The sequence below is a fragment of the Cyprinodon tularosa genome, unplaced genomic scaffold, assembly GCF_016077235.1.
Source record: "Cyprinodon tularosa strain WSP-4 unplaced genomic scaffold, ASM1607723v1 ctg903, whole genome shotgun sequence".
Classification (NCBI taxonomy): Eukaryota; Metazoa; Chordata; class Actinopteri; order Cyprinodontiformes; family Cyprinodontidae; genus Cyprinodon; species Cyprinodon tularosa.
This window is the reverse complement of record NW_024039678.1, coordinates 376,413-386,938: the sequence shown is the minus strand read 5'-3', so window position 1 is coordinate 386,938 and position 10,526 is coordinate 376,413. Positions and strand designations below refer to the sequence as shown.

At 38.9% G+C, this 10,526-nt stretch overlaps 1 long non-coding RNA gene across 1 annotated transcript; it reads left to right on the top strand.

The window, feature by feature from the left end:
- The first annotated feature begins 3,891 nt into the window (after nt 1-3,891).
- Nucleotides 3,892-7,502, top strand: LOC119776064. Its single transcript, XR_005279728.1, has 2 exons — nt 3,892-6,406; nt 7,360-7,502. It is a non-coding gene; the product is annotated as an uncharacterized LOC119776064 (long non-coding RNA).
- Nucleotides 7,503-10,526: the final 3,024 nt, after the last annotated feature.

The following is a 10,526-nucleotide window of genomic DNA, read 5'->3' as shown; positions in this document are numbered from 1 at the left end:
GCTGTTTACCTGTGCAAAGAAAGAAACAACGAAAGAAAAATGTCTGAGGACTTCAGTGTTGAGAAAGAGCATGAGTTCTTTGCCGAGCTGAATGAGCACTTTCATCTGGTTTGGTCTGCCGCGGTTTCCGTAGACTCGTGAACGCGCTTTCAGGAAATCCTATACACTACTGTTTATGCTCTAAAAACATTCTAAATGACTTCGTTTCGAGTAAATTCTGGACGCTACCCACTCAGGACACCTTGAATACATTGGACGAGCAGTATGGAGGAATATTGACACGTTTTTTGTGGACTTTTATGGACCTTTCTGCCTCGGGTGCCATAGACCTCCATTATTTGAATGTCAGCAGACAGCAAGAAGCCTCCCAGATCTCCAGATGCATTTGAGATATCAAAAAAGTACTCCAGAGTGTTGTTCAGCATGGGGGTGAGTAGCAAATGAAGGCAAATCATGTTTTGGGTGTACTATTCCTTTAAAGGGCTTTGCCATGAGGTTCTATTAAAACATCAGAACCAGTTGATATTTTTCATGTAGTAGATAAATCTCCACTTCTTTTCAAGAGGCGGTAAAACTAAGGTAGTCCTCTACCACTTTAAAAACATGTCTAGCCTCAAAAACACAATGGGGATTCTACAAACCTGTAATAAGTCGTCACGTTTTCAGTGGCTGGTTATTGAGAGACTTGTGGTGGAGTGATTCGTTTGTCCACAGCCTCCCATCTCCACTGGACACAGAGATAGATGGCGACGCATTACTTTGGCCAGGAATCGAACCCAGAACATTCTTGCTGGTAGGCAACAGTGCTATAAAACTGTGAAATGTATAGTATTGATTGTTTGGTGGGGGGGAACTCTTCTGCATAGAGTTGTTGTGCTCCTTTTGTGTCTCTACGGGTCTGTGCTTGTGCATATTTACAATCCACAATGCTATGGTGTAAGTAATGTGGCGTTAAATAATGCAGAGAGACTCAAGTTCACCAGTGAGCAGACACAATCGGGCCTCTCAGCTCAAGACATGTCATTCCATAATGTGCTGTAGGTTTATTTCCTCACATAGCCACTTTTTTCTCTAGGAGTACACGCTGACCGAGGCTACCCTCACATGACTTTTGCTCAACAGAGGCTGATAAACAAGCAAAACCGTGTTGTATTCGTCAAGCATCAGATAGATATCAGACAAGTCTAATCCAGTGCACCAAAAATCACAATCTGAGTACAAGGAAACTCAGAAAATATATATTCTCTCCTCTAAAATTATAATTTTTTTATCATAAAAAAAAAATGTCAACACACACAGGGATGCCCTGTGAGGGCTGTCAACCTCTTGGTGTTTGTAATTGATCTCACAGATGTCAAATCTATAAGTCATCAGGCCACTGGCATAACTTTCTGAAGGACTGGTGTGGAGGTGTGAAGGACTTTGTGCATGAAGGGGACAGTCCATTTACTTTAGCCTACAATAACTGGGGTTGGGTGTAGCTAGCTGTGTTCAGAGCGTTTTCAGTCCGTTTTTTTCTCTCTCTCCCGCTGTTCTCCAGTCCCACCTCTCAGTGAAATATCGTCAGATTTGTCGCTTTGGGACATAATATTATTTGGGGTCGCTATTCACTGCGTACACAGTCGCTACGTGGAGGAGGAGAGACACACTGAATATGGCACGCCGTTTTTAACATAAATTCAGTTTCGTCTGACCAACTGTGGCAAGCCGTTTTAACATAAATTCGCAGCAGCACTCAGTGAATTTTTACTGGCAGCTACTCCAACATTATGTTTAGGTAAAAGTTAGGAGACTGGTTGGTTAAAAAAAATCAGAGATGCCACCAAAAAATCAGTTTGTTACATACCGATACATACACTTTTTCAGCTAAAAATGGTAACAGATTGTAAATTTATATAAGTAAAAAAAGCTGGGCTTCTCAAAAGACCATTACTCTGAGTTATAGATGAACATATCTGTTGTTTTATCTTTAAACAGAGAATCAGACTGCAGAGCTTCTAGAGATCTGGAAAATGATTTACTCTGGCATCATTATATTGGTAGACTGGTTCATAAATCTGTTTTTAAGCAGAACGCAGACACAATTAGGGACAGCTGATTTAAAGGTGAAACAGATGTACTTAAATACAGTATGCTGTAATAAAATTCAACATATCTTTTTGACTCAGAAATAGCTGTGCCAGCCAACCCAGAGACAGACAGACTCACAGGACAGACTTAAAACTAAAGTATAATAAACCTATAAGAATTAAAGCACATATAATAAAAATCTGTGTATAAATGATTTTTGAAATATGTTGAGTAGCTGTAGGTCCATCAGCTACCACCCTTAGAGCGTCCCCACCAACTGTCACTGCAAAGTTACACCCTTGCATCATGCTGAAGTATTTCACCATTTTCTTTTTTACATAAGTAACAGATTTCTCTTGGATTTTGTTCTTTTCTTTCGTATTTTCCTAGTTTTTTGGATGAAGACTACCTGATGTGCTGCTGGAACAATCACTGTGCCTGAAGACAGGAGGCCAGCCGACTCCCCCTTACCCCCTACCACGACCCGCTGCATGTTGCGTAGCAGGTAAGATGCATTAGCAGAGGCAGCAGCTGTGGCCCTATGCTCCCCACATGTGGGCAGGGATCTGTGCTTTGTTGAGTTCAGCCTCCCTCTCAATAATATTAACACTCAGCTCTTAGAAACTAAGAAAACAGTTCTAAGAAACAAGAAATCCTTCAAAGCGTTCTGCGTGACACAAAGGCTGCACAGACTTAGAATAAAACTCCTGAACTTTAACAGATTCTGTCATGTTACAAACGCAGACATCAGTGTGTTTAAATGTGATAGGCCAACACAGACATGCACTACCCTGGAAGGAATAAAGTATATGACTTCCAAACTCAATTACAATTAAAATCTGAGAGGACAACATGCTTTATAGATCAGACCGCTTTATTCTGATCCCCCTAAATAAATCCAATACCACAAATTGTCTTTACCTAAGTTAGTTAATAGTCAAAGTGTGTAATTAAATCTCAGCTTTTTGTATTTTCTATAAGCCTTATAAGGTGGAGTGATCCGGCTAATCTCGCTAAACGCAACACCCTATCTGTAAAACATATCAGCTGTAACATGATGTTGTTGTTTTTTTTTTTTTTGCAGATACTTGGAAAACGATCAAGTTGGTTGTACTACAGATAAAGCCAAAAATAGGGCATCCTAGGTAGAGTTTGTGAGAAATTGAAGCTCCTGTGGAGCTTTTTAGTTTAACATGTTTTCAATTGAACGGGATAGCCAAAGTCCAGAGCTAATCTGATTGAATATACATGACAAGACTGTAGAATATCTGGTCAAAACATTCTAAATTAAATGAAGCTACATTATTAAGTGGAATGAGGAAATATCTCAATGTCTAGATAAGTAAAGGAGGTAGAGACAAATCCTAACATCCTTTCAGCTTCAGTAGCAGGGAAAGGCAGTTATAAATTTTAGCTCAGGGGGTGGTGTGTGCAAATACAAGCTTCATTGGAACAAGTTTCTTCTTATTTCATTTTTAACGAAACATCACTTTCCTTCATGATTATGCACGACTCTAACTTAGACCTGTTTATGTGGACGAAATACCCCTTCATAGCATCATGCTAACACCACTATTACCCCATTTACACTACCCTTGAAAAACCGTGCCGAGACCGGTCCGAGCTCAGTAACTGAGATAACTTATCTTGTGTAAATGGAAAGCAAACTGAACTGAACCGAGAAAGACACAACCGGACCGAGATAACTGCAGACCAGTTCCAGAGGTGGGCTCGGCTCGGTTTTTCCTGGCTCGGTTCTCTGACAACAAGAGCGCATGAGCAGAACGCGTCATCTCTGTCTGGCTGCACATCCCAATTCACACTCCATTCCAGTAGTTGGCGGTAATGCCCCTCCAGAAACAAAAGAAGAACAACAACTTCTTCTTCAACTATAAACAACAATCGAAATTTTCTCCACGCAACATTTTAAAAAATGGCATTTTAAACAACAATACCGAAGTGCAGCAATAATAATCAAGCATAACTTTCTGAATGTGATGGGCGCCGCCAATTTGATTTGCTTGATTCCCTCCTTCTTCGTCTTTTTCTTCTTGTGTTTTATGGCGGTTGGCAAACAACTTTTGGTGCATTACAGCCACCAACTGCTTGATTTCCTCCTTAAATACTGGCAGTAATACCGCAGACCGCCACTAGGAGGCAAGGAGTCAAGGAACCGAGATAGCCTGTAAACGGTCGTCAGAACCAAGCTCGGCCTGGTTAACTGATCCAAGCTCGAACCGGTCTCAGCATGGATTGGTTTTTCAAGGGTAGTGTAAATGGGGTACATGTTTACAGGTGTAAATCTAATCAAAGCACCTCCTTCCTCATGTTCTCTAACTCTCTTATGTGTTTTTTACCAGAGGTGGAAAAAGTACTAAAATATCATACTCAAGTAAAAGTACCAATACTTGGATGAAATATTACTCGAGTACAAGTAAAATTACCCATCAGAAAAATTACTCAAGTAAAGTAATACGTAGCTAATTTAAAATGTATTTTAAGTAAAAGTTACTTAGTTACATTTGAAAAAAAAAAAACTGTTGCCAACCTCGCCAAAATAGTGCTGCGGGAAACACTGACTAAAATGAAATAGCCTACTTAGTTTTTCTTTTAGCAGTTTATTTTCCCAAGCCACTTAGAGCTGCAGTATAACGATGAAAGAGCCGTATGCGGCTCCGGAGCCGCGGGTTGCCGACCCCTGTGCTAGACAAAATTAGCAATGCCACGAAACAGGTTGTTTTGCTAATTGGCTATCAGTCATGAAAACTTTGTTTGAAGTACCAATGCACTAAATACTTACCAAAACATGCTTCCACAGATTAGATGTGGAGTTATTGAATGCTGCCAGTTCAGTCACCTTTGGCAGACACATCTGGCATTGCATGATGATACTGTTGGCCCTCTTGAATTTAAATGAAAAGCAGTCTGTCAAATGTGGCCAAGGATTTTGGTCGTTTTGGGCAGCAGAATTCGATGTTTCAGCTAGCATTTCTAGTGAAACGTTCTCTGAACCGTCGTTGCTCTCCTGATCCACCTCCATCTCATTCCCAATCTCCTACAGAAAGACTTGGCGCCTGGTAGCCTAGATCTACAAGCTGATCATGTCACTCACTGCAGTGCTTCCGGGCCCGATTTTTTGTCTTCCTTTCGGTTTTCCACAGTTTTTTTTTTACTCAGTAACGGATGGGATTTGTAATGTAACGAAATACAATACTTCACTCAAAACGTAATCAAGTAAAATTTAAATTACCAATTTTAAAAACTACTTGAAAAATACAAAATACACAAAAAACCTACTCAATACAGTAACTTGAGTAAATGTATTTCGTTACTTTCCACCTCTGGTTTTTACCACTACAAACTAATCTTAATGTGACTTCAGTTAAACATATTTATGTATTCCACATCAAAGCAAATGCAATCTTAAGAAGATTAGATTTCAGGGAGACTTAATTTTTTTTGTAAAAATTAGTAATATTCCTTGTGTTTTATAATTACTCTATGCCTTTCAGTATGGATCTGTCACATAAAATACCAACAAAGTAAGGTTTGTGATTTCAACGTGTTCACCAGTAAATTTTAAAAGGATTTATGCAGTTTTAGTAAGGTACTGTATTTTCAATTCACCTGATGATTTTTAGGTTTATAAAGCCAATAAATCTGGTTTTAATGTTCTCCAAATCAGCTCCTTTTAATGTTAAAATCCAAAGTAGGAAAATCAGCAGATAATGTTTATTGAATGAAATACCATCTGGTTAGACCTTTGTGGTTTACCTATTAATCCAAATAATGCCTGCAACATATAAGTGATGTACAGGTTGTTTTTGAACATGAAAATGTCTCTTCCCTGCAATTTGTTTGAGAAATGGGCTCCCACCGGTTAGATCATTTGAATTTCCCTTCAGCTTGAGCCATGAACTTGAAGACCCAGTTGTCACATTGTGCTCTCAACACACAGGCTCCTTTCACAGTCCGGCGTCCCAGAGGAGAGGTGCGCGCATGTTTGTGTTTCTGCGAATCATAACTGCTGCTTTGCATTCAGCGAGGTGTGTCGAAAGCAGATTACAGGCATGAACTCTGGCAAGAACGGAGAGAGCTGTGTTTCTTGTTTTTTCTTTTTCCAAGACTGTCCTTTGGGGTGAGGTAGTAGGTTGTATAGTTTTAGGGTCACACCCTTCCTGTCAGATAACTATACAACTTACTGTCTTTCCTGAAGTGGCTGTAATGTCGTCAGACGCTGCCCCTGGAGTTCTCTGAAATCGGCATAACCCTGGAAATGGCAAGTGTGAGGACACAAGATGTAGCAGGAATGCAGAATTTGACCATAGTTGCTAAGGTTTGTTGTAGAATTTGGTGTTATTTTATTTGATCTATTAGCCTTGATTGTAGACAATCATTAAAATTTCATCTGTGTCTTATTTTGCTTATTTTGCTGCTTTTGTAACATGTAAATCATGAAAGCATCACAGTCACAGGAATAATACACAGTGACGTCTCTCTGAGCAACAAGGATATCATTTCCTTTTGCTGTTAGAGATTAATTTTGCCAATAAGTAGGTCCTTTCTGATGTTCGTACGGGGTGAGGTAGTAGGTTGTGTGGTTTCGGGGTAGTGATTTTGCCCAATCAGTAGATAACTATACAACCTACTGCCTTCCCTGAAGGCCAGCAATCCTACAACATACAGAAACCTACAAACTTAGACCCGGCTAGAGTCACTGAGGCGCCTTCTGCTTTGACAGCAGCCTTTGATTGTCAGTCAAAAGTAGAAGCAGTTAAAAACTTTTTCTTTTGTATTTCTTATCAAATTCGCTCTTGTTCTTTTTGTGATAAACCAAAATAAAGGAAAACAAATTATCGATCCTCCAATGGTCTGTGCTTATTAAGTAACATTTATCATAGTGATGATTTCTGCTCGAAAACAAATGTTGACAAGTAGGTACTTTTATCCTTTTATTCACAAAATGGTGTGAACAATATGCATAAAGAGCCAGGAGTTTTGAGCTATAGGTATTCACTGTGGTGTTAAGACTGCTGATTGGATTTCTTTATTCTAAAATCTAAGGCTGATTATCATGTGAATTTTTGTTTTATTAACTTTTTAATGTTTTCTTGTTTAATTTGGTTGTTATGCATGAAAAATTTAGAATATATTTGGTGCACCACCAATGATCATCCTGTAAGAAACAAGCACTCAGCCGTATCAAATATTTCACTGGGCTTACTAGACTAAATGTTTTATATAGAATAAGATTATGTTTTTTTTTTAAACAATATTTTTTGTTGGTAGTGACGTCTATTTACAGTGACCTGATGGGATAGAGGGGAGAGAGAGAAGAGGAAAGCTATGCACAACCAAGAAAAAACAACAAGGAACAAAGGAGACAAAGTATGTTTGTTTAAATGACTAAATAAAATACTTATGACACTTGACTTACTCTTTTAATTTTTATGTGTGGCATTTCATAGTGAAAAAGAAAAATAAAAAGTGAAAAAAATAGTATAGCTGTTTAAGGGACCTTTGTTTTACATCAGTACAAGAAATCTATCATATTACATTGGAAACTATAAATGTCACGAGAAAAGACATTCTAGTGTTTACATAAAGGGAATTTCATTAAATAGAGCATAGATTTCATAATGTCTTTATTTTATTAGATCTTTGGATATATGACTGTAAACTTATTACATATTCTGCTCTCAGTTAATGTTTCCCCAAGGAAAATAATCCAACTGTAATGGTGATTGTCACTATCTCTGTAAATTGTGTTTGCTTAAAATGCTACATTATCTAGGCCAAAGTTTTTTTAAGACCGTTCTGGTCTTGTCCTCTTACAGACGAGCCGTTAGCTTCAGCCTCCAGTTATATGTAGCAGCTAATGTTTGTTTAAAATTCTTCAACAGTGTCTCACTTTAAAACATCCTTAGCTATTCTTTGAAATGGTTGAGAAAATGTTGAGGTGAACAAATTTGCGACCCCACCTCATCCAAGTTAAAAGATGAAACAGCAGCCAAGTTGTGTCCTAAAACATTCTAGCAAAGCAGATGGAAACAGTAGCCTCGGCCCCGTCTCACCTCACGGGCTCCCGTGTGATTCATTCAACAGCAGATGAGGCGTTGGCTCTCCCTTTGGCCAGTGGCAAACATTCTCTCACACACGTAGATAGTGAGGTGGCGGCCAAACGGAGGTGGGTCAAGTTTGGCATTACACCTGCCTCACCGTCTGAGAGTGCAGCCCTGTATCTCATATCAAGTTCAAGCCCTTGTTTACCCCAGACTTTCACTTAACAGTTAAATAACCAGTAATAACATTTGGGTGTGAAGAAGAAGGACATTTGGGTACTTCTTTGTGAGCTAATTTCAATAACCAAAGGAAGTTACACAGTCCGCTTAAGTAACTGACACGATGAGACACCACATAACTCAAAATAAACCATGAAGTTTGATTCTAGGCTGTGTCTGGGTGTGTTTGTATGTGTGCAGCACCCACTGTATGGCTGTCCCCCACCAGCCACCATATTGAATTGATTTGAGCCTGAGCTCTGTTGATAAAGTAAAGGGAGTTGAATGCTGAAGCCTTGTGAAACAAAGACTCTGTGTGGATCCTGCCTCTGAGGCCGCATCTCTAAAGGCCATCCTCCATCCATGACCTCCTCTCCTGCCTCGCTTATTCCTAGAAAATGCTGTGAACTGCTTTGAGATGTCCACCATGGGACGTGCTTCTCTTCTTTTTTTTTTTCTCTGCCTACAATGAGAAATTAATGAAATGCAGTTAATATGAACAATATGAGTCACAATTAAACAATGATCCTGAGGTTTTCTTTTGCCTGAAAATCAAAGAGAATAATTCCTGCAGCAATGATTTTTTCCCCCAACACCTCTGTATGATGTCAGAGATGCAGAAAAAGAGAAGTGCTATTGATTGAATGTAAGTGGATAGGACTGTAGCCTGTGTGTGGGCTGATCCCTCAATAAACCACATAACAGGGTAGATAAAATAAAAGAAATATCTCTCTGATTTAATTTATATGATTGTTTTATATATATATATATATATATATATATATATATATATATATATATATATATATATATATATATATATATATATATATATATATAAACCAAGTTCTGATATGTATATTCAGTATTATCTCTTTCTATGGTTAATTCAATTCCAAATATGAAGCAACATCCCCATCTAGTGGGTATTTCTTTAATCTCAGTTGCAAATGTACATACTAACTGATATATACACTACAGTTCAAAAGTTTGGGGTCACATTTAAATGTCCTTATCTTTTTAAGGAAAAGCACTGTACTGAAGATAACTTTAATCTAGTCTTAAATTAAAAGAAATACACTCTATATGTACATTGCTAATGTGGTAAATGACTATTCTAGCTACAAATGTCTGGTTTTTGGTGCAATATCTACATAGGTGTATAGAGGCTCATTTCCAGCAACAATCACTCCAGTGTTCTAATGATACAATGTGTTTGCTCATTGGCTCAGAAGGCTAATTGATGATTAGAAAACCCTTGTGCTATCATGTTCACACGTCTGAAAACAGTTTAGCTCGTTACAGAAGCTACAAAACTGACCTTCCTTTGAGCAGATTGAGTTTCTGGAGCATCACATTTGTGGGGTCAATTAAACGCTCAAAATGGCCAGAAAAAGAGAACTTTCATCTGAAACTCGACAGTCTATTCTTCTTTTAGCAATGAAGGCTATTCCATGCGAGAAATTGCTAAGAAATTAAAGATTTCCTACAACGGTGTGTACTACTCCCTTCAGAGGACAGCACAAACAGGCTCTAACCAGAGTAGAAAAAGAAGTGGGAGGCCGCGTTGCACAACTGAGCAAGAAGATAAGTACATTAGAGTCTCTAGTTTGAGAAACAGACGGCTCACAGGTCCCCAACTGGCATCTTCATTAAATAGAACCCGCAAAACACCAGTGTCAACATCTACAATGAAGAGGCGGCTGCAGGATTCTGGGCTTCAGGGCAGAGTGGCAAAGAAAAAGCCATATCTGAGACTGGCCAAAAGAAAAAGATTAAGATGGGAAAAAGAACACAGACATTGGACAGAGGAAGACTGGAAAAAATTGTTGTGGATGGATGAATCCAAGTTTGAGGTGTTTGGATCACAAAGAAGAACGTTTGTGAGACGCAGAACAAATGAAAAGATGCTGGAAGAATGCCTGACACCATCTGTTAAGCATGGTGGAGGTAATGTGATGGTCTGAGGTTGCTTTGGTGCTGGTAAGGTGGGAGATTTGTACCGGGTGAAAGGGATTCTGAATAAGAAAGGCTATCACTCCATTTTACAACGCCATGCCATACCCAGTGGACAGCGCTTGATTGGAGCCAATTTCATCCTTCAACAGGACAATGACCCTAAACACACCTCCAAATTGTGCAAGAACTATTTAGAGCAGAAGCAGGCAGCTGGTA